Source organism: Odocoileus virginianus, chromosome X (assembly GCF_023699985.2).
Source record: "Odocoileus virginianus isolate 20LAN1187 ecotype Illinois chromosome X, Ovbor_1.2, whole genome shotgun sequence".
NCBI classification, from domain to species: Eukaryota; Metazoa; Chordata; class Mammalia; order Artiodactyla; family Cervidae; genus Odocoileus; species Odocoileus virginianus.
This window is the reverse complement of record NC_069708.1, coordinates 34,907,263-34,932,640: the sequence shown is the minus strand read 5'-3', so window position 1 is coordinate 34,932,640 and position 25,378 is coordinate 34,907,263. Positions and strand designations below refer to the sequence as shown.

General features: G+C 37.5%; 1 pseudogene; it reads left to right on the top strand.

The window, feature by feature from the left end:
* The first annotated feature begins 778 nt into the window (after positions 1-778).
* The window catches only part of LOC110141961 (ubiquitin carboxyl-terminal hydrolase 44-like), a 117,780-nt pseudogene continuing 93,180 nt past the window's right edge, over positions 779-25,378 (top strand).

The following is a 25,378-nucleotide window of genomic DNA, read 5'->3' as shown; positions in this document are numbered from 1 at the left end:
TTCAGCTTCAGCATCAGTCCTTCCAATGAATATTCAGGACTGATTTCCTTTAGGATGGACTGGTTGGATCTCTTTACAGACCAAGGGACCCTCAAGAGTCTTCCCTACCACCACAGTTCAAAAGCATCAATTCTTCAGTGCTCAGCCTTCTTTATGGTCCAACTCTCACATCCATACATGACTACTGGAAAAGCCATAGCTTTGACTAGATGAACCTTTGTTGGCAAAGTAATGTTTCTGATTTTTATATGCTGTCTAGGTTGGTTATAGCTTTTCTTCCAATTAGCAAGCCTCTTTTAATTCCATGGCTGCAGTCATCTATTCTCTAAATAGATTGAGAGAAAGCAAAATTGACAAAATGCAACATACTTTCATAAGAAAAATGCCAAACAAATTTGATATAGAAGGAACATGTGTGCCTGCTAAGTCTCTTCAGTCATACCTGACTCTTTGTGACCCTATGGACTGTAGATCACCAGGCTCTTCTGTTCACAGAGACTCTCCAGGCAAGAATACTGATGTGGAATGCCATGCCCTCCTCCAGGGGTTCTTCTCAACCATGGATGGAACCCGCATCTCTTACATCTGTCGTATTGGCAACAGGATTCTTTACCACTGGTGGTAGTGGTTTATTCGCTTAGTCGTGTCTGATTCTTGCAACCCCATGGACTGTAGCCTGCAGGTTCCTCTGCCCATGGGATTCTCCAGGCAAGAATACTGGAGTCGGTTGCCATTTCTTTCTCCTTCTCTTTGTCACTACCACAGCATAAAAAAGGCCATGCATAACAAAATGACAGATAACTTCTTTCTCATTAGTAAAAAGTCGGAAGCTTTCCATCTAAGATTAGGAATAAGGTAAGTGCGTCCACTATCACCACTGATATTCAGTGTTATAAGAGAAGTCTTTTTCTTTATTTATTTATTTTAATTGGAGACTAATTACTTTACAATATTGTAGTGGTTTTGCCATACATTGACATGAATCACCAATGGGTGTACATGTGTTTCCCATCATAAAACCCCTGCCCACCTCTTTCCCCATCCCATCCCTCTGGGTCATCCCAGTGCACCAGCCCTGAGCACCCTGTCTCATCCATTGAACCTGGACTGGAGATCTGTTTCACATATGATAATATACATGTTTCAATGCTATTCTCTCAAATCATCCCACCCTCACCTTCTCCCACAGAGTCCAAAAATCTGTTCTATACATCTGTGTCTCTTTTGCTGTCTCGCATATAGGGTTATCATTACCATCTTTCTAAATTTCGTACATATGTGTTAATATACTGTATTGGTGTTTTTCTTTCTGACTTACTTTACTCTGAATAATAGGCTCCAGTTTCATCCACCTCATTAGAACTGATTCAAATGCATTCCTTTAAATGACTGAGTAATATTCCATTATATATATGTACTACAGCTTTCTTATCTATTCATCGGCTGATGGACATCTAGGTTGCTTCCATGTCTTGGCTATTATAAACAATTCTGCATTGAACATTGGGGTACACGTGACTTTTTCAATTCTGGTTTCCTCCGTGTGTATGCCCAGCAGTGGGATTGCTGAGATGTATGGCAGTTCTATTTCCAGTTTTTTTGAAGAATTTCCACACTGTTCTCCATAGTGGCTGTGCTAGTTTGCATTCCCACCAACAGGGTAAGAGGGTTCCCTTTTCTCCACACCCTCTCCAGCATTTATTGCTTGTAGACTTTTGGATAGCAGCCATTCTGACTGGCATGAGATGGTACCTCATTGTGGTTTTGATTTGAATTTCTCTGATAATGAGTGATGTTGAGCATCTTTTCATGTGTTTGTTAGCCATTTGTATGTCTTCTTTGGAGAAATGTCTGTTTAGTTCTTTGGCCCACTTTTTGATTGGGTTGTTCATTTTTCTGGAATTGAGCTTCAGGTGTTGCTTGTATATTTTTGAGATTAATTCTTTATCAGTTGCTTTGTTTGCTATTATTTTCTCCCAAATTGAAGGCTGTCTTTTCACCTTGCTTGTAGACAAGAAAGAAGAGATAAAATTAAATCTATTTTTATGACAAAACCCTGTCATTGCAAAGCAAACTGATAAACTGTTATATAACAATTTTTAACTGAATATAGACTTTTGTATATAATGACTATTTCCTAGGAGGGCCAATTAAGGAGAGTTCAGTCTTTTGACTATCATTTTATTGCAAATATGAACTTCAAAAAATATATCAGGAATCAGTTTTTTTTCCAAAAAATATGTGCATCCTATATACAAGAGTTTGTAGGAATACTGTGTGATAACCCTTGAAGACAGAATTCAAGGGGACAGACTTCAAAAGGCCATCTCAAGTTTGAGGTTTTAAATGGAAAGCTGGCAATATAATCATTTTGCTGAGGAGAAATACAAAGCCATGAGACACAGTAAAATATGGGAGCAGAGAATAACTGAATGTTGTAATGAAATAGAAAACTAGACAGAGGTAGAGATGCCTGGAGAAAGGTAAAGGATAAGAACTGTCATCATTTATTTATTCATTAAATCAATATTCATTTTTGAAATGCTGCTGCTGCTGCTAAGTCACTCCAACCATGTCTGACTCTGTGCGACTCCATCCCTGGGATTCTCCAGGCAAGAACACTGGAGTGGGTTGCCATTTCCCCCTCCAATGCATAAAAGTGAAAAGTGAAAGTGAAGTCACTCAGTCGTGTCCGACTCTTCGCGACCCCATGGACTGCAGCCTACCAGGCTCCTCCGTCCATGGGATTCTCCAGGCAAGAGTACTGGAGTGGGGTGCCATTGCTGTCTCCATTGTTGGAATGCTATCATTTAGTTATTAAGAGAACAGACCTCAGAAACAAACTGAATCTAAAATTTAAACTTTATTTTGGTATCTATAAGATGTGTTCTTGGACAAAGTGATAAACTTTTCTGAGTATCTTTCCTTATTTGTGAAGTTGGGAGAATAAACATCTCATAGGGTTGTTGTGAAGATGAAATAAGTTAATATTTTAGCTTATATAACACAATATATGGTAGTTGTGAATAATAATATTGTTACTATTTTTATCTTTCATTTTGCTGGTATTACTTACTAAGCTCTTTCTGTATATAAAAAAAGTTATCAAGTGTTTGGCACTATTAAGAGACAAAAGCACATATTAAATAAATGAAATTAGGGTTCTGGGTAAGTCATATTAGCTGAGATATTATTTTTTTGGGCCCTGGGAAATCTTTATGGGCCAGTAAAGGCTCTGTAAACAAGCCAAACTGAAGCGTACACTAAAAAATCTCTCATGCATTCGTGATTTACCCACAGAACACATGATTTGATTATCAATAGGGTCCTAAAGACAAATTCTACATTCATAGTTCACATCATATGTATATGTTAACTAGAAAGTCTATAATATCTATGACATACTGGAAAATTAAAGAAAATTTTAATTGTTTAATGTGACAGTTTGGTCATTATGTTTTCAGAAATGATTTCTCAATAAGGGACAATAACCAACCTTTCAAGCAACATTTGTGCCACATTTTCTTAGTGCCTGATGGAAACTAATGTGCAAGGACAATGATAAGAGCTGCTCTATAGCAGGCCATCACTGTTACCTAAAAGCAAGCTGAACTGGCATAAATAATTATGCTGTTAGAAAGCCTTTCTGTTGCACCTTGCTGTTCATTGACAATTTACATATCTTAGAGAAACCTTTGTTGGCTTCTGTCATTTCTGCACTATTATGTGCCATTCTGTATAATTACTGGTTAACGTGAGAAAACAGATGGGAAAAAAAAAAAAAAAAACCTTGAAATTTCTGATAGAGAATCCTCAAACCTCTCTTCTTATCTGTGCATAGCAGCTTCCTGATTTCAAAAGAAGTTTCAAAACCTTTGTTAAAATGTCCCTGATTCCCAGTTTGAATGAACCAAATGACATTCAGTTAAAATTATTTTGCTTTTTACACAATTAAATTCCATTATCATGAACTGTCAAAGGAAAATGGAAAGCCTCGTAACTAATGCATCAGTTGTTTATTTCATATATCTTGTAGTGGGGACTGTATAAATCTGTGTGAAGTTTTTATGTGTGTTAGGGAAAACAATAGCTGAACTTTGCAACAATGTGTGGGTAGTATCAGACCATCTCCTTCTCCCTACTTCCCTCCTCTATTCCAAAAAGTATACCTTTATAGAAAGACTGACTAACTATTTCACAAACTTAAGAGGTGGTGGGCAGCTTGTACATGTAGGTCCTCTAAGTGTCTTCTTTTCCTTGATTTTGTTGATCTTTTGTAATAGACATTAAGCAATGTCTCCCACATCTCTCCTTATATTAATCAAACTATGATCACAGTGTAATCCTGGAAAGTTATCACAAAATTATATTCCAATTCCCATCAAGGATAGAACACCAGAATGTGTTTATATGTGAGCTAAGAGTAAAATACATTCTACACACTGGTAGTGATGAAATTAATCTCCTGACATCATTTTCTGTGAGCTTGTATTTCATTCAAATAGCTGCATCTCTCTTGTCACCACATCTTTGAGTATGTGGAGTATTCAGTACTTTGAGTCTTTTTTTCTTAATATTTTGGGGAGCTTGATGTTCATGTTGGAGTGAACTCATATATTCTTTGTCAAGTAATTATTGGCTTTATGGGACATGCATGGACAAATTCAGGTCTTATTCCTGCTTTTCTTCTGATATCTTTTGTATTTTTCCCAGTCTTCTGAGTACACACAATACGTTAAAAGATAAAATCTTATGTAAAAACTTTTTTCAAGTATAACATATGCTAGATTTGTATCTCTCACATATAAATGGCTTCCTCAAATCCGTGGATGCCTTCATAAAAGAGTCATAGTAATAACAATCAAAGTAACCATCACTATCATCATATCATCATAATCATTATCATCATGTCTAACATTTATTGAGTGTCTATAATGTGCCAGGTTCTGTCTAAATTATTTGCATTCACTATTTCATTTAATCATCACAATAATTTGATGTGAGTCATTAATTTCTATATCTTACAGAAGAGAAAATTGGATTTGAAAAAATGAAGTAATTTCCCCATGGTCATTCAACCAAAAAGTGGAAAATAAGTCTAAAACTCTCCCTGATTCCAAAATGCTTCTACTTAAAAAAATAATTATAATTTATTTAATTGGAGGTTAACTATTTTAAAATACTGCGGTGGCTTTTGCCATACATTGACATAAATCAGCCATGAGTGTACATGTGTCCCACCATCCTGAACACCCCTCCCCCCTCCATCCCCACCACATCCCTCTGGGTTGACCCAGAGCACCAGATTTGAGTGCCCTGCTTCACGCATTGGACTTGCACTGGTCATCTATTTTACATATGGTAATATGCATGTTTCAATGCTACTTTCTCAAATCATCCCACCCTCACCTTCTCCCACAGAGTCCAAATGTCTGTTCTTTAAATCTGTGTCTCTTTTGCTGTCTTCCATCTTTCTAAATTCCATATATATGAATTAATATATGATATTGGCGTTTCTCCCTCTGACTTACTTCACTCTGTACAATAGGCTGAAGTTTCATCCTCCTCATTATAACTGACTCAAATGCATTCTTTTGTAGAGCTGAGTAATATTCCATTGCATATATGTACCACAACTTCCTTATCCATTTGTCTGCTGATGGACCTCTAGGTTGCTTCCCTGTCCTAGGTTGCTATTGTAAACAGTGCTCCAGTGAACATTGGGGTACATGTGCCTCTTTTAATTCTGCTTTCCTCAGTGTTATGCCCAGCATTGGATGGTATAAACATTTGATTTATTCAGAGTCAAGAGATACATAAGAAATGTTTATCTAATCAGATTTGTTAATATTTTCCTACTTTGTTATTATGAAAAATTCACAAGGACAAATTTGAAACAAAATCATAAAAGAAAATAAGAATGAGTGGATTTTTCTGATGGTCCAGTGGGTAAGACTCTGTGCTCCCAATGCAGGGTTCCTGGGCTCGATCCCTGGTCAGGGAACTAGATCCCACATGCCTCAACTAAGAGTTCAAATGCTGAAACTAAAGATCTTCTATGTTGCAACTAAGAAAATACTTTTAAAAAATAAAGCAAAAATAGGGCTTTAGGTAGTTATTTTTCTAAGCAACAGGAAGAGTTGTCAGAGTCCAGTACAGTAGTGGTTCTACTAACAAACAAACAACAAAACAAAACAAAACACAACAACAACAACAAACAAATGCACGAACGAAAGGAATGCCACACTGAAACATCACTATGGTATGGTATCTATTTACTGGTAGATATGGCAGAAGTTGCAAAGTTTAGCTCAGTTCTTGTTCATTTACTAGTTTATTTATAAAATAATTTTGTTTTCAAAATTTACACATCTAACACTTCCCTTTTCTTTTTCTTTTTTTTTTTTTTTCTTTGGTACTTTAATCCTAGATTACATATGGAAGGAAACCTTACTATATTCCTTGGTACCATTTGCTCTTGTATCATTATTTGTATTGGTAATAACTTGCTTACTTTGATTAAATTAATTCAGTCAATCAGTTCAGTCTCTCAGTTGTGTCAGAAACATTGCGACCCCATGGACTGCAGCACGCTTCCCTGTCTATCACCAACTCCTGGAGCTTACTCAAACTCATGTCCATAGTCAGTGATGATATCCAACCATCTCATTCTCTGTTGTCCTCTTCTACTCCTGCCTTCAATCTTTCCCAGCATTGGGATCTTTTCCAATGAGTCAGTTCTTCACATCAGGTGGCCAAATATTGGACTTTCAGCTTCAATATCAGTCCTTCCAATGAACACTCAGGATTGATCTCCTTTAGGATGGACCGGATGGAACTCCTTGCAGTCCAAGGGACGATCAAGAGTCTTCTCCAACACCACAGTTCAAAAGCATCGATTCTTCAGCACTCAGCTTTCTTTATAGCTCAAGTTTCACATCCACACATGACTACTGGAAAAAGCATAGCTTTGACTAGATGGACCTTTGTTGGCAAAGTAACGTCTCTACTTTTTAATATGCTGTATAGGTTGGTCATAGCTGTTTTTTCAAGGAGCAAATGTCTTTTAATTTCATGGCTGCAGTCACCATCTGCAGTGTTTTTGGATACCCACAAAATAAAATTTCTCACTATTTCCATTGTTTCCCCATCTGTCATGAAGTGATTGGACTGGTAGCCATGATCTTAGTTTTCTGAATGCTGAGTTTTAAGCCAATTTTTCACTCTCCTTTTCACTTTCATCAAGAGGCTCTTTAGTTCCTCTTTGCTTTCTGCATTAAGGATTGTGTAACCTGCATATCTGAGGTTATTGATATTTCTCCTGGCAATCTTGATTCCAGCTTGTGCTTCATCCAGGCCAGCATTTCTCATGATGTACTCTGAATATAAGTTAAATGAGCAGGATGACAATATACAGCCTTGACATACTCCTTTTACTATTTGGAACCAGTCTGATGTTCCATGTCCAGTTCTAACCGTTGCTTCTTGAGCTGCAAACAGATTTCTCAGGAGGCAGGTCAGGTGGTCTGGTATTCCCATTTCTTGAAGAATCTTCCATAGTTTGTTGTGATCCACACAGACAAAGGCTTTGGAATGGTCAATAAAGCAGAAGTAGATTTTTTTTCCCTGGTATTCTTTTGCTTTTTTGATGATTCAGTGGATGTTGGAAATTTGATCTCTGGTCCCTCTGCCTTTTTAAAATCCAGCTTAAACATTTGTCTGAAAGTTCACAGTTCACGTACTGGTGAAGCCTGGCTTGAGGAATTATGAGCATCAATTTGCCAGAGTGTGAGATGAGTGCACCTGTGTGGTAGTTTGAGCATACTTTGGCATTGCCTTTCTTTGGGATTGGAATGAAACCAACTTTTCCAGTTCTGTGGTCACTACTGAGTTTTCCAAATTTGCTAGCATATTTAGTGCAACTAAATATATATATTTAGTGCATCATCTTTTAAGATGTGAAATAACTCAACTGGAATTCCATCACTTCCACTAGCTTTGTTCATAGTGATGCTTCCTAAGGCCCTCTTTACTTTGCAATCTAGGATGTCTGGCTCTAGATGAGTGATCACACCAACATGGTTAGTTGGGTCATGAAGATCTTTTTTGTATAGTTCTCCTGTGCATTCTTGCCACCTCTTCTTAATATCTTCTGCTTCTGTTAGGTCCATATCATTTCTGTCCATTATGGTGCCCATCTTTGTATGAAAATTTCCCTTGGTATCTCTAATTTGCTTGAAGAGATCTCTAGTCTTTCCCATTCTATTGCTTTCCTCCATTTCTTTGCACTGATCACTGAAGAAGGCTTTCTTATATCTCCTTGCTATTCTCTGGAATTGTGTATTTAAGTGGGTATATCTTTCCTTTTCTCCTTTGCTTTTTGCTTCTCTTATTATCACAGCTATTTGTAAGGCCTCCTTAGACAACGTTTTTGCATTTTTGCATTTTTCTTTGGGATGGTCCTGATCACTGCCTCCTGTACAATGTCATGAAACTCCATCCATAGTTCTTTAGGCACACTATCTCTCAGATCTAATCCCTTGAATCTATTTGTAACTTCCTCTGTATAATCCTAAGGGATTTGATTTAGGTCATACCTGAATGGTCTAGTGGTTTCCCCTACTTTCTTCAGTTTACCTCTGAATTTGGCAATAAGTATTTCATGATCTGAGCCACAGTCAGCTCCCAGTCTTGTTTTAGGTCACTGTATAGAGCATCTTCAAATTTGGCTGTAAATAATATTATCAATCTGATTTCAGTTTTGACCACCTGGTGATGTCCATATGTAGAGTCTTCTCTTGTGTTGTTGGAAGAGGATGCTTGCTATGACCAGTGTGTTATCTTGGCAAAACTCTATTGGCCTTTGCCCTGCTTCATTCTGTACTCCAAGGCCAAATTTGCCTGTTACTCCAGGTATCTCTTGACTTCCTATTTTTGTGTTCCAGCCACCTATAATGAAAAGGACATCTTTTGGGGGTACTATTTCTAGAAGGTCTTGTAGGTCTTCACAGAACCATTCAACTTCAGCTTCTTCAGCATTACTGTTTGGGGCCGACTTTTATTACTGTCATATTGAATTGTTTGCCTTGGAAATGAACAGAGATTATTCTGTCATTTTTGAGATTGCATGCAAATACTGCATTTTGGACTCTTTAGTACAAAATTTCTCCATTTCTTCTAAGGGCTTCTTGGCCACAGTAGTAGATATAATAGTCATGTGAATTAAACTCACCCATTCCAGTACATTTTAGTTCACTGATTCCTAAAATGTCGATATTCACTCTTACTATCTCCTGTTTGACCACTTCCAATTTGCCTTGATTCACGGACCTAACATTCCAGGTTTCTATTCAGTACTGCTCTTTACATCATTGGTCTTTATTTACATCACCAGTCATATCCACAACTGCGTATTGTTTTTGCTTTGGCTCTGTCTCTTCATTCTTTCTGGAGTTATTTCACCATTCTCCAGTAGCATACTGGACACTTACCGACCTGGGGAATTCATCTTTCCTTCTCCTGTCTTTCTGCCTTTTTGTACTGTTCATTGTGTTCTCAAGGCAAGAATACTGAAGTGGTTTGTCATTCCCTTCTCCAGTGTACCACGTTTTGTCTAACCTCTCCAACGTGATCCGTCTGTCTTGAGTGGCCCTACACAGCATGGCTCATAGTTTCATTTAATTAGAGAAGGCTGTGGTCCATGTGATCAGATTGGTTAGTTTTCTGTGATTTTGATTTTCATTCTGTCTGCCCTCTAAGGGAGAAGGATAAGAGGTTTGTGGAAGGTTCCTGAGGGAGAGACTGACTGATTGGGAAACTGGGTCTTGTTCTGATGGGTGGGGCCATGTTCACTAAATCTTTAATCCAATTTTCTCTATATGGGCAGGGTTATGTTCCCTCCCTGTTGTTTCACATGAGGCCAAACTATGGTTGAGGTAATGAAGATAATGGCTACCTCCTTCAAAACGTCCCATGCAGGCACTGCTGCACTCAGTGCTCCTCACCTGCAGCAGACAACCACTCACCCACGCCTCTGCCAGAGACTCCTGGATACTCACGTGGAAGTCTTGGTCAGTCTCTTGTGGGGTCAGCGCTCCTTTCTATTGGGTCCTGGTGCACACAAACTTTTGTTTGTGCCCTACAAGTGTCTGTTCCTCCCCTGTGTAAGTTCTAGTGGCTCTATGGTGTGGTTAATGGTGACCTCCTCCAGGAGGGCTTATGCCATACTCGGGTCTACTGCACCCTGAGCTCCTGCCCCTGCAGCAGTCCACTGCTGACCTATACCTCCACAAGAGACACACAGTTCTGACTCAGTCTTTGTGGGATCTCTGAGTCCTGGTGTGCACAAGTTTTATTTGAGCCCTCCAAGTGTCTCTGGAGGGTATGCAGTTTGATTCTAAACATTATTTCACCCCTAGTACCATTTTACTGGTACTTCTCCTTCACCCTTGGACATAGCATAACTTTCCTTGGTGGGAACCAATATTCTCCTGTCAATGGTTGTTCATCTGCGACTTGTAATTTTGGAGTTCTTGCAGGAGAAGATGAGTGCATGTCCTTCTACTCTGCTATCATTGGAGGATAATTTCTTTGCAGTATTGTGGTGGTTGTTGCCATACATCGACATGAATCACCCAGTGGTACACATGTGTCCCCCCAACCTGAAACCCCTTCCACCTCCCTCCCCATCGCATCCCTCTGAGTCATTCCAGAGCACCAGCTTTGAGTGCCTTGCTTCATTCATCAAACTTATACTTCTTATCTATTTTACATATGGTAATATGCAAGTTTCAATGATCTTCTTTCAAATCATCCCACCTTCACCTTCTCCCACATTGACCAAAAGTCTGTTCTTTACATCTGTGACTCTTTTGCTGCCTTGTGTATAGGACCATTGTTACCATCTCTCTAAGTTCCATATATATGTGTTAATATGCTGTATTGGTGTTTCTCTTTCTGACTTTCTTCATTCTGTATAATAGGCTGACATTTCATCCACCTCATTAGAACTGACTCAAATGCATTCTTTTTTCTTATAGCTGAGTGTATATATACCACAACTTCCTTATCCATTCATCTGCCAATGGGCATCTAGGCTGCTTCCATGTCCCAGCTATTGTAAACAGTGCTGTGATGAACAATGGGGCACACATGTCTCTTTCAATTCTGGTTTCCTCAGTATGTATGCCAAGCAGTGGGATTGCTGGGTTGTATGGCAGTTCTATTTCCAGTTTTTTAAGGAATCTCCACACTGTTCTCCATAGTTGTTGTATTAGTTTGCATTCCCATCAACAGTGTAAGAGGATTAACTTTACTCCACACCTTCTCCAGCATTCTTTATTTATTTATTTATTTTTTTTGGTAGACTTTTTGATGGCAACCATTCTGACTGGCTTGAGATGGTACCACATTGTGGTTTTGATTTGCATTTCTCTGATAATGAGTGACATTAAGCACCTTTTCATGTGTTTGTTAGCTTAAATACTATACTATCTTCTATAATTTCTTATTCCTCTTTTTGTTTTCAGAAGTTGGAGATATCCTTTAGCTCTCTTTCCTTCTTTTTCCTTGTGATCTTAACTTGAGCTTCTATATACCACCTCCTACTCTTGGACATATTTTTCCATAGTAATGTTGCTCCTGGGAATTGAAATCATGGGGGAAATCCCAGAAACTCTTTTTTCCTTTTCTACAGTTGTGCCTAACTTGTTTTATAACCTTGCAAACTTATGCTCCAGAAATTCACTATATGTCTCAACTTAGAGAATCCTTATCCTCACCCCTAAGTTCATGCCATATTCTTTGGTATAAAATGTCACGAATGGAGAGCTAACTGTAAGCACAATTTTCTTTTCCTGAACTATAAATCAATCTTTACTAATTCATTTAGACACACAAAAATTTATGATTATCACCTATGAACATGTCACGAGGTATATTAGAAAGAATATGAAGCTTTACAATCTAGGAAGCTTAGGTAAAACCTAGCTTCTTCCAAAAACTCTCTGATATTGAAAAGGCTTTCAAATTTCTTTGATAATTAGTTCTTTTATCTGTAAAATGGAGTTAATGACATTTTAAGAGTTGTGGATAGATTCAATGAGATTATGGGTGCAAAGCAATTAGCATTAAATTGATATATGATAGTCTTTCCATAAACATAGCTGTAATTATTTTCTTATTTTGTTATAAATTATATATTATAAAGGAAAAAGGGATTAATAGCTTAAGGAGTGTTCTCTCCCATAAGAGCAAGCTGTGAGAACAAAAGACATATTACGCATCAGGGACAGACAACTGCCTGGTATTCTTGAGTGCAATCTTCAGAGAATTTCACATAAAATATTCAATGCATTTAATTGAATTCAATAAATACATAGTGTATGTTTTATTTGTAATACATATATACAAATTATGGATAAAATTAATATTTATTAATAACCTGTAATATGCTAAGTACTGTGCTGAGAATTTTCACTAAAGGACCTTCTTTAAAGCATATATTATTTTTATTTTTAAATATCAGAAAACCAAAGTCCAGAAGTGTGGAAGAACTTGAAGAACTTTCTGGCTATCACTCAGAAAGTTTGAATACAGATTCAAGGTAAGCTCTGTCTGATTCCAAACCTCACTGAAAAAATGGTGCCTTAGAGTTAAGAAAGTAAAGCAGTTTTTCACTAGGCTCTACTGGCCAATTCAACAAATACTGAATGGTTTTTATGTGTAAAGAACTATGCTAGATATGATAAAACATGCTTTCAGATTTAAGATGTAATCACAAAGGAGGAAAATGTTAAATACCATATAATTCACATAAACAAACTATTTGGAGATTTGAATTAATGAAGAAGTTGCAGTGATTATATTTTAAAAATACTTTAGTTCAGCTACATGTTTGTTAAATAGGCTTTGTGGGCTAGCCTAGGGATCTGTCATAATATACCTTGAATGATAAGGTGAACTGTGAGTCCTAGTGCAATCAACCTACATATAATTTGTAAGCCCAGGAAGTATCGCAGCTAGAGTGGAGATGGTTACTTGTCAGATGCTTCCAATGAAACCAGAGGGGGGAAAAGTGTGTTTTATATTTTGAAGTCTGGCTCTGCCACTTTTTAAGTGCATGGCTTTCATGCATCTATGTGTGGGATCCGCCACCTTTAATTTGCATAAAGTAAAATTCTCTACAAATCTAGCGGCCAGTTTTTTCATGCTGTTAACCGGCGCAAACCATTTCAAGGAACTTGTGCCTTCATATTTGACTAAGAAAAAAAGACATCTTTATTACAATAAAGGAAGGAGTTGGAATATATCTTCCCAATCTATGCTAGTGTTACCACCTCTCCAGTTTATTGGACAAGAGATAAGAATTGGAGACAAATTCTTAGGGTAGTTCTTGATTCCTCTTTGTAGATCTCTAGATTTCACTTGGTCTTTACGTAATCCAATGTTGTATGGCATACTGGTTTATCTTATTTTTTAGTAATATACTTATACGAGAATAAATTCAAATATCAACTTTCAAAATGCTAAACCTCTAGAGTACTTATGCAGTATACCTTTTTTCTTAAGATTATATTTATAAATCTGGCATAAAATCTAAAAAAGGAAACATTTGGGCATGTCTGGGATGTATATTGTTACAAGTGCTGTGTCGGCCAGGAGAGAATACTGTTATGGTTGCTGTGCCAGCCAGAAGAGAATAAACGTGTCTGCAGTTCCTATGGATTTTCACATTTTCTTCTAGCCTTTTAGCTCGTGTCTTGCCTATCCTGGGTTCGATGAATTAATGCACACAATGAGATACAGCAAGACAATTGATGTCATGAACAGGATGAGGAGCAATATAGCATGTAATGACATAATATCAGAGTAGAAAGAAATCATCTAGTGAAAGTTCAGCCTCTGATTTTTCAGAGAGATGTTTTGGCACGGAAATAGGAAATAATTTGCCCACTGGAGGTAATAGGAAGAGTCATTCAGACTGTCAGCTTTGGAATCAAAGAAAGCATGTATTTGAAACCCAGCACTATGTTTTTCTGTCTGTTTGGCTTTGCACACATTAATTTCTTAATGTCTCTTATCGGTATAACATGGTTAACATTTTCCTCATCACAGAACTGTGAGAATTAAATGAGTTAACACACAAAAAGCAGTTAGTACGGTGCCTGACAGATAAAAAGTACTCAATAATTGCTGTTATGATGATGATGGTGCTGACGCTGACAATGAAAAATAACAGTTAATACAAGGAAAGTCACAATTCTGAGACTAGATTTTCTGATTACCAGTTTACTTTATGTATGTTCAGTACAAATACTGGTATATATATGGGGGGCACTAATGAATGAAAAAGTAGAATTTCACCCCATATATTTGCTTCTTGCTCAAGTCTTATTAAGATCTATGTTCTCAGTTTATGTGCTACATTTATTAAAGCCATTTGACATTAGGTGATTCTTTAGGCTACTTTCTGTTTCAAATTCCAGGGATACGATGGAAAATAAGATTGATGCAATCTTGGAGCTTGCATTCTAGTAGGATATTTATATTTATATAAATATATATTATATATATATGTATATATATCTATAATACACTCAGGAATTATAAGAAAAGGATAGGTTTAACAAAAGAAATAAAATTTTCTGAAATCAGCCAAGAATACAAATAATTGACTTTTCAAATACACTTTGCATTATGTCATGCTAAAGGGATATTTAGCAATAAAGTAATAAAGCAATTTTCAGAAATGTATTTTATTTTAACGCTTTAGTCTGTATTGGAGTATAGTTGATTAATAATGTTATGTTAGCTTTAGGTGTATAGTACAGTGATTCAGTTACACATATACATGTATCTATTTTTTAAGTTCTTTTCCCATTGGGCTATCACAGAATACTGAACAGAGTCCCCTGTCCTATACAGTAGGTCCTTGTTGATTATCGATTTTAAATGTAACAGCATATACAGTTAAGTTCAACTCAGTCATGTCCAAATCTGTGACCCCATGGACTGCAGTACTCCAGGCTCCCTGTCTGTCACCAACCCCAGGAGCTTACTCAAACTCACGTCCATAGAGTCAATGATGCCATCCAACCATCTCATCCTCTGTCGTCCCCTATTCTTGCTACCTTCAGTCTCGCCCAGAATCAGGGTTTTTTCCAATGAGTCAGTTCTTCTCATCAGGTAGCCAACTTATTGGAGTTTCCGCTTCAGCATCAGTCCTTCCAATGAATATTCAGGATTGATTTCCTTTAGGATTGACTATTTGGATCTCCTTGCAGTCCAGGGACCCTCAAGAGTCTTCTCCAACACCACAGTTCAAAAGCATCAATTCTTTGGTGCTCAGCTTTCTTTATAGTCCAACTTTCACATCCATATGTAACTACCAGAGAAAGCACAGCTTTTACTAGATGGAACTTTGTTGGCAAAGTAATGTCTCTGCTTTTTAGTATGCTGTCTAAGTTGATCATAGCTTTTCTTCCAAGGAACAAGCATCTTTTAATTTCATGGGTGCAAGTCCCCACTCGCAGTGATTTTGGAGCCCAAGGAAAAAAGTCTGTCACTGTTTCCATTGTTTCCCTATCTATTTGCCATGAAGTGATGGGACCGGATGCCATGGTCTTAGTTTTCTGAATGTTGAGTTTTAAGTCAACTTTTTCACTCTCCTTTTTCACTTTCATCAAGAAGCTCTTTAGTTCTTCCCTTTTAGCCATAAGTGTGGTGTTATCTGCATATCTGAGGTTATTGATATTTCTCCTGGCAATCTTGCTTCCAGTTTGTGCTTCATCCATCCTGCTCTTTTGTATGATGTATTCTTCATATAAGTTAAATAAGCAGGGTGACAATATTCAGCCTTAACATATTCCTTTCCCAATTTGGAACCAGCCTGTTGTTTCATGTCCAGTTCTGTTTCTTCTTGACCTGCATATGGATTGATTTCTCAGGAGGCAGAAAAGGGGGTCTGGTATTTCCATATCTTTAAGAATTTTCCAGTTTGTTGTGACACAGATAGTCAAAGGCTTTGGCATAGTCAATGAAGCAGAAGTAGATTTTTTTTTTTTTGGAACTCTCTTGCTTTTTTGATGAATCAATGTATGTTGGCAATTTGATCTCCAGTTCTTCTGCCTTTTCTGAATGCAGCTTGAATATCTGGAATTTCTCAGATCATGAACTGTTGAGGCCTAGCTTGGAGAATTTTGAGTATTACTTTACTAACATGTGAGATGAGTGCAATTGTGCAGTAGTTTGAGCATTCTTTGGCATTGCCTTTCTTTGGGATCGGAATGAAAACTGACCTTTTCCAATCCTGTGGCCACTGCTGAGTTTTTCATATTTGCTAGCATATTGAGTGCAGCATGTTCACAGCATCAGCTTTTAGGATTTGAAATAGCTCAACTGGAATTCCATCACCTCCACTAGCTTTTTTTTTTTTCTCTCTCTCTCTTAGTGATGCTTCCTAAGGCTCTCATGAATTCCCATTCCAGCATGTCTGGCTCTAGGTGAGTGATCACACCATCGTGGTTATCTGGGTCGTGAAGATCTTTTTGTACAGTTCTTCTATGTATTCTTGCCACCTCTTCATAAGATCTTCTGCTTTGATTAGGTCCATAACATTTCTGTCCTTTATTGTGCCTATCTTTGCATGAAATATTCCCTTCATATCTCTAATTTTCTTGAAGTGATCTAGAGATCTAGTGTGTACAAACCCATCTCAAACTCCCCAACTATCCCTTCCCCCTGTCTTTCCCCTTGACAATCATAAGCTTCTTCTCTAAGTCTCTGAGTCTCTTTCTGTTTCATAAGTTCATTTTTATAATTTGTTTTTAAATTCCACATGTAAGAGATGTCATATGATATTTGTCATTCTTTGTCTGACTTACTTCACTCAGTACAACAAGCTCTAGGTACACCCATGTTGCAGTAAACAGTATTATTTTATTCTTTTCAATGGCTGAGTAATACTGCATTGTATACATGTACCACATCTTCTTTATCCATTTCTCTGTCAATGAACATTTATTTTACTCACATGTTTTGGCTATTGTGAATAGTTCTGCAATGAACATAGGGGTGCAATGAACATTCAAATATTTCTGTTTGAATTATAGTCAAAGCTCCCTATTTATCCTTCCCCTAGCAAATATATTTTAAAAAATCACCTTATGTAACATTCAGTCGATATAGACTTGAATTGCTTACCTCGTAATTATAGCTAATATTCTTTGAGTGTTCACTGTGTCAATTTTATTTTTGTGTCTGGAGTGTTTATACTTAATTTAATTTTCAGACCAACCATGACAACATAATTTCAGTTTTTAAATATATGACTTAAAGAGATTTATTAACTTCACAGTGAGCAAGTGTGAAAGCTGGAACTCCCTTAGAGCTATTTTTTTTTTTTTTTTTTGCCTCTATGTGGCAGCATGTGGGATTTTAGTTCCCCAACCAGGGATTAGGATCGAATGTGCATCCCCTGCATTGGAAGTGCAGAGTCTTAATCAATGGACAACCAGGAAAGTCACTAGAGAACATTTTAAATTACTTTTTTCAAAATTTTTAGTTTTACAGAGTAAGAACTAGTATTAAACATAAACTGAATTTTGCAACAACACGAGAGAAAACCGTACACATGAACATCACTGGATGGTCAGTACTGAAATCAGATTGATTATATTCTTTGAAGCCAAAGATGGAGAAGCTCTATACAGTCAGTAAAAAGAAGACCTAGAGATGCCTGTGGCTCAGATCATGAGCTCCTTATTGCAAAACTCTGACTTGAAGTGAAGAAAGTAGGAAAAATCAGAGGGCATTCAGGTATGATGTAAATCAAATCACTATGATTATACAGTGGAGGCAACAAATAGATTCAAGAGACTACATGTGGTAAACAGAGTCCCTGAAAAACCATGGACAGTAGTTCATAACATTGTACAGGAGGCAGTGACCAAAGTCATCCCAAAGAAAAAGATATGCAAGAAAGCAAAGTTGTTAATCTGAGGAGGCTTTAAAAATAGCTGAGGAAAGAAGAGAAGAGAAAAGCAAGGGAGAAAGGGAAAGATACACCCAACTGAATGCAGAATTCCAGAGAATAGAAAATAAGATTAGAAGATCTTATTAAATGAACCACTGGAGGAAAGCAATAAATGGGGAATACTAGAGGTTTCTTCAAAAAAAAGTTTGAGATATCAAAAAAACATTTCATACAAGGATGGTAGGATAAAGGAAAGAAACTGTAAGGACTTAACAGAGGCAGAAGAGCGTAAGAAGAGGTGGCAAGAATACAGAAAAGAACCACACAGGAAAGGTCTTAAGGACCTGGGTAGCCACGATGGTGTGCTCACTCACCTAGAGCCAGATATTCTGGAGTGTGTAGTAAAATAGGCTTTAGGAAGTGAAGTGAAGTGAAAGTCACTCAGGCCTGTCCAGCTCATTGCGACCACATGGACTATACAGTCCATGGACTTTTCTAGGCCAGGAGACTGGAGTGGGTAGCGTAGCCTTTCCCTTCTCCAGAGGATCTTCCCAACCCAGGGATCAAACAGGGGTCTCATTCACTTCAAGTGGATCCTTTACCAACTGAGCTATCAGGGAAACCCCAACAACAACAGCAGCAACAAAGCTAGTGGAGGAAATGGAATTCCAGCTGAGCTATTTCAAATCTTAAAAGATGATGCTATTAAAGTTCTGCACTCAGTATGTCAGCAAATTTGGAAAACTCAGCAGAGTCCACAGGATTGGAATAGATCAGTTTTCATTTTAAACCCCAAACAGGCAGTGTCAAAGAGTGTTTGAACTGTTGTACTATTGTACTCATTTCACATGCTAGCAAGGTTATGCTCAAAATCCTTCTAGCTAAGATTCAGGAATATGTGAACCAAGAACTTCCAGATGTACAAGGTGGGTTTTGAAAAGGCAGAGGAAACAGACACCAAATTGCCAGCACTCATTCTACTCTGGAGAAAGCAAGAGAGTTACAGGGGAAAAAAATCTGCTTCATTGACTACCCTAAAGCAATTGACTGTGTGGATCACTACAAATTTGAAAATTCTTAGAGAGATAGGAATACCACACCACTTTACCTATCTCCTGATAAATCTGCCTGCAGGTCAAGAAGCAACAGATAGCATCAGTCATAGAATAACTGCCTGGTTCAAAATTGGGAAAGGATTACCACAAAACTGTATAGTGTCACTCTGCTTATTTAATTTATATGCAGAGCACAACAGGTGAAATGATAGGCTGGATGGATCAAAAGCTGGAATCAAGATTGTCAGGAGAAATATTAACAATCTCAGATATGTAGACAACACTAGTCTAATGGCAGAAACTGAAGTGGAACTAAAGAGCTTCTTGATGAGGATAAAACTAAGATCATGGCATCCTGTCCCATCACTTCATGACAAACAGAAGAAGAAAAGTGGAAGCCATGACAAAATTTATTCTCTTAGGCTCCAAAATCACTGTGGATGGTGCCTGCAGCCATGAAATTCAAAGATGCTTGCTCCTTAGAAGGAAAGTTATGACAAGCCTATACAGCATATTAAAAAGCAGAGACATTTTGACCAACATTTGGTCCATATCATCAAAGCTGTGGTTCTTCCAGTAGTCATGTGTGAATGTGAGAGTTGGACCATAAAGAAGGCTGAGCATACAAGAATTGATGCTTCTGAACTGTGGTTCTGGAGAAGACTTTTGAGAGTCCCTTGGACAGCAAGGAGATCAAACCAGTCAATCCTAAAGGAAATCAGCCCTGAATAGTCATTGGAAGTTAGTGAAGCTGAAGCTCCAAAAATTTGGTCAACTGTTGGGAACTACTGACTCAGTGGAACAGACCTTGATGCTGGGAAAGATTGAAGGCAAAGGAGAAGGGGTCAAGAGAGGATGAAATGATTAGATAGCATCACTGACTCAATGGATATGAATTTGAGCAGCAACAATAATAACACCTGTAGTCTTTTTCTAACCTAATACACACATCCCCTAACACGCATCCTCTCCTACCATAGTATTAAAACTTCTTTTCATATTACCCAACTTTTTCGCTGCCCCTTTGAGTTGCTTTTCAAACCTTCTCATTAGACATGGAAATCACAGAATTTATCACTCCTCCTGATGAATATAAAACAGTCAGTATGCACTGAACAAATAAAATATATATTGTATATGCAACTGTAAATCAATAAATGAAATTCTGAATGAAATTAAGTGTCTTCTTGATGATTAGAGAAATAGATTGTGCTCATAGATTTGATGAACTCTGAGTCTTAACTCTAACACTTATGATCTGTAATGGCTTATTTTTGGCAAACTGTTTACTATTTCTGTGCCTCAGATTCTTCCCTGTAAATATTAAGTGAAGGAAATACTAAGTGAGATGGTGGTTTACAAATTGAGCTATAAAATACAAGCCTTTTGAATATATAGACAATTCCATTGCAATTAGAGCTTCACATTTTATAATTTACATTAAAAAATCTGAGAATCTATGACTGATGTGAGTAGTAGAGATGGTCTAGATTACAAACATTTGATTAACTAAACTCTCTAATTTCCTAATCATGTTGGATAAACTGTTGTTTACTTTTTAATGTTGATGAATGGGAACAGTAGAATCACCACACATAAAGCTCTTCTTTGCAGAAATTAAGCTTTCATTAAAAGAAGAGGAGTACATTTCAGAAATGACATCATAGGCTCTAAGATGTCTAATGAATCTAATAGGTTCTAAGGGCTAATGAACATTCCTTGCTTAGCCTTGAAAACATCCAGTTCTACTGTGAAGTGAAAGAGAAGTAATTCCTGTCTAATTAACATGTTTACAATTATTTGTCTCTTCTCAAAACTTCATAGAACAGTATTCTAGTTACTGATTAAAGTGGTGCTGGGAAAACTGGTCAACCACTTGTAAAAGAATGAAACTAGAACACTTTCTAACACCATACACAAAAATAAACTCAAAATGGATTAAAGATCTAAATGTAAGACTAGAAACTATAAAACTCCTAGAGGAAAGCACAGGCAAAACACTCTCCGACATAAACCACAGCAGGATTCTCTATGACCCACATCCCAGAATATTGGAAATAAAAGCAAAAATAAACAAATGGGACCTAATTAAAATTAAAAGCTTCTGCACAACAAAGGAATCTATAAGCAAGGTGAAAAGACAGCCCTCAGACTGGGAGAAAATAATAGCAAATGAAGCAACTGACAAAGGATTAATCTCAAAAATATACAAGTAACTCCTCCAGCTCAACTCCAGAAAAATAAATGACTCAATCAAAAAATGGGCCAAAGGACTAAACAGACATTTCTCCAAAGAAGACATACAAATGGCTAACAAACGCATGAAAAGAGGCTCAACATCACTCATTATTCGAGAAATGCAAATCAAAACCACAATGAGGTACCATTACACGCCAGTCAGGATGGCTGTTATCCAAAAGTCTACAAGCAATAAATGCTGGAGAGGGTGTGGAGAGAGGGGAACCCTCTTACACTGTTGGTGAAAGTGCAAACTAGTACAGCCACTATGGAAAACAGTGTGGACATTCCTTAAAAAATTGGAAATAGAACTGACCTAGCAACCCCACTCCTGGGCATACACACCGAGGAAACCAGAACTGAGACACCTGTACTTTAATGTTCATTGCAGCACTGTTTATAATAGCCAGGACATGGAAGCAACCTAGATGCCCATCAGCAAAAGAATGGATAAGAAAGCTGTGGTACATATACACAATGGAATATTACTCAGCCGTTAAAAAGAATACATTCGAATCAATTCTCATGAGATGGATGAAACTGGAGCCCATTATACAGAGTGAAGTAAGACAGAAAGATAAAGACCAATACAGTATACTAACGCATATATATGGAATTTAGAAAGATGGTAACGATAACCTTATATGGAGACAGAAAAAGAGAAACAGATGTATAAACTCTAGGAAATTTAAGAGTAACTTTCATAAAAAGCTTGCTTTCTTCTTGGAGGAAAAACAATGACAAATCTAAACAGCATATTAAAAAGCAGAGACATCTCTTTGCCGACAAAGGTCTGTATAGTCAAAACTGTGTTATTTTTTCCAGTAGTCATGTATAGATGTGAGAGTTGGACCATAAGGAAGGCTGAGTGCCAAAGCATTAGTGCTTTCCATCTGTGGTGCTGGAGAGGACTCTTGCGAGTTCCTTGGACTATAAGGATATCAACCTGTCAATCCTAAAGGAGATCAACTCTGAATATTCACTGGAAGTACTGGTGTTGAAGCTGAAACTCCAATATTTTGGCCACCTGATTGGAAGAGCCAACTCATTGGAAAAGACCCTGATGCTCAGAAAGAATGAGGGCAAGAGGAAAAGTGGGTGGCAGGGGATGAGATGGTTATATGGCATCACTGATTCAATGGACAAGAGTTTGAGCAAACTCAGGGAGATAGTGAAGGACAGGGAAGCCTGGCATGTAGCAGTTCATGGGATCACAAATAGTCGGACATGACTTAGCAACTGAATAACAAAAACAACAAATGCAGAGATTGTTGATAATTACATCTGATGGCATTTGTTTTCAGCAAAATAATAGTTAAGGGCATATGTTTAAAAGGAGACGACACATGTCAGGAAGAAAACCTCAAAAATTTTTATAATGTTGAGAAAAATCCCATGTAAGTGAAATAGAAAAACAAATCCTTTCCAATGAGCATTTACCTGAGACCTCAGGTCTTACCAAAATTTTGATGATGCTTCATGAGAGACTCTGAGTGAAGACCTAACTAAGCATTCTCTAGATTCCTGAATCACAGATAAATTAGATCTCTCTCTCTTTTTTTTTTTAAATTTCCAATAGATAAGAACGACTTGGACAGAGCAGCTCCTTTTGACTTGGGGGGAATTTCTGGGGAGCCATAGAGCTAAAAGCTGTCAGTGGCACACCTGGCAGCTGATGAAATAAATGCCATGTTCCTAAGGAAGCATCTATGTAGAGCATCACAGTCTACTTGATATCAGGATATTGGTATTCATGAGAATAGAAGGCACATAAATATTCAGAAAGCAACTTGAGTAAGAGAATCTGTAGTGGATAAGAAGTGAGCTTAAACTGTAATTATAGAATTAAATAAATTATGAGTTTTTTATATTAGATAGATATAGTCTTCTTCATTGATGATATTCTCTAGGAATAAGGAAATAATTAACTGCAGATAAAAGCTGTTAACAAGACTTTGCAAACTTCAGTGCATGAATGAGAGAAGTCAAGAATAAACAATTGAGGATAAAAAGATTGTATAGACAGGTAGTATATCTCAAAAGAGAATAAGCCTCTTAAATAGTGTAAACTTAATAAAGTATTAAATTAAAAGTAATCCTGAGATGGTAAAAAAAATGTTAATGCATTTCCTGGCACCATAATGTAGATGAATTATTGGACTCATTCAGGAACATTGCAGAAAAAGAATTATTGAGAAGGAAGAAAATATGTATATTTTCAGTTGAAGTAAGAAGATGAAAGGCTCTGCATTAAGAGTGGTGCCTCCTTTTTTTTTTTTTCCAAAAGCTTGCGTGTGTGTGTGTGTGTGTGTGTGTGTGTGTTATAATGAGAGTGTGGATGGTGGCAGGTCCTTATGATTACTGGGAGAAACCAGAAGTATGAGTTTGAATATGAGTTTGGAAGACTCTAGGAAATATAAGAGTAACTTTCATAAAAGTACAGGGATGAAAGACTTAGGTGAAATGGATTAATCTCCCAAAATCCCAACTTTAGGACAAGTGTTTCAGCATTTTCATTCAGAAAACTAAGATCATGGCGTCTGATCCCATCACTTCATGGCAAATAGATGGGGAAACAATGGAAACAGTGACGGACTTTATTTTCTTAGGCTCCAAAATCACTGCAGATGGTGACTGCAGCCATGAAATTAAAAGACACTTACTCCTTGGAAGAAAAGTTATGGCCAACCTAGACAGCATATTAAAAAGCAGAGACATTATTTTATCAACAAAAGTCCATCTAGCCAAAGCTATGGTTTTTCCAGTAGTCATATATGGATGTGAGAGTTGGAATATAAAGGAAGCTGAATGTCAAAGAATCCATGCTTTTGAACTGTGGTGTTGGAGAAGACTCTCGAGAGTACCTTGGACTGCAAGGAGATCCAACCAGTCCATCCTAAAGGAAATTAGTACTGAATATTCATTGGAAGGACTGCTGCTGAAGCTGAAACTCCAATACTTTGGCCACCTGATTCGAAGGAGAACTGACTTATTGGAAAAGACCCTGATGTTGGGAAAGATTGAAGGCAGGAGGAGAAGGGAAAGACAGAGGATGAGATGGTTGAATGGCATCACCAACATGATGGACATGAATTTCAGTAGGCTCCATGTGTTGGTGATGGACAGGGAAGCCTGACATGCTGCAGTCCATGGGGTCACAAAGACACAGTTCAGTGGCTGAACTGAACTGAACTGATATTTTCTTTTAACCGTAAATTTCTGAAATACCCAGAGGAAATACTCAAGAGACTGGTTTTAGAATTGTCCTCTGTGGATACCCACATTCTGAGTAACAGTAATATTCCAGTAACTTAATGCCTTTTCCCAGTATGTAATAGCAATAATATAAAGGAAATAGTACCAAAGTCCTCTATACTCCATTATTTTCTGCTTACACTTTCTTCCCACCACAAATATGCTGGTTTGTGCATGTGTATGTGCATGCATTGCTTGAATTTCAGAGGTCAAGAAGTGGTCTATACTTAGGAGATATGGGCACCCACTTTTCATGACACTGGTGATACTGAATTTTGGTCCCTTTTCAAAGTGACCCAAAACCTGCTAGTTTTGAGTAGGGTACTAAACAAGAGAAGATTGCAAAAGATTCATGTTGCTTTGCAAGCTGTTTTGCTGCTTGGGCCATAGGGACTCAATGTTGCTTGAAGTTTCAGTGGCTGCTGTTTAGAGCATTTGGCAGACCTCGTAGGTAAATTGTAGTGCAGGTCCATAGATTTTCAGAGAAAAGCTTTGCTATCCTCTCTGGATAACTATTTTCATCTTGAGAAACAGCTTTTAGTTGGCTACTAGGCCTTTGTACAGAAAGAACACTTAAACATTGCCCCCCCCCCCGCCAATTACCGTGTGACCTGAGCTGCTCATCATGAATTGGGTCTTTATCTGACCCACCAAGCCATAAACTTTGATGTGCACAGCGGCAATCCATTAACAAATGGAAGTGATACATATATGATCAGGCCTGAGCAGGTCCTGAAGGCAGAAGTAAATTGTTTGAAGTTACTAAAATGTCATGGGCCCCACTCTTGGCACCAGAATCTCTATTTGTCAGGGTTCTCCAGAGAAAAAGAGTCAGCATGCAATGTGTGTATATATT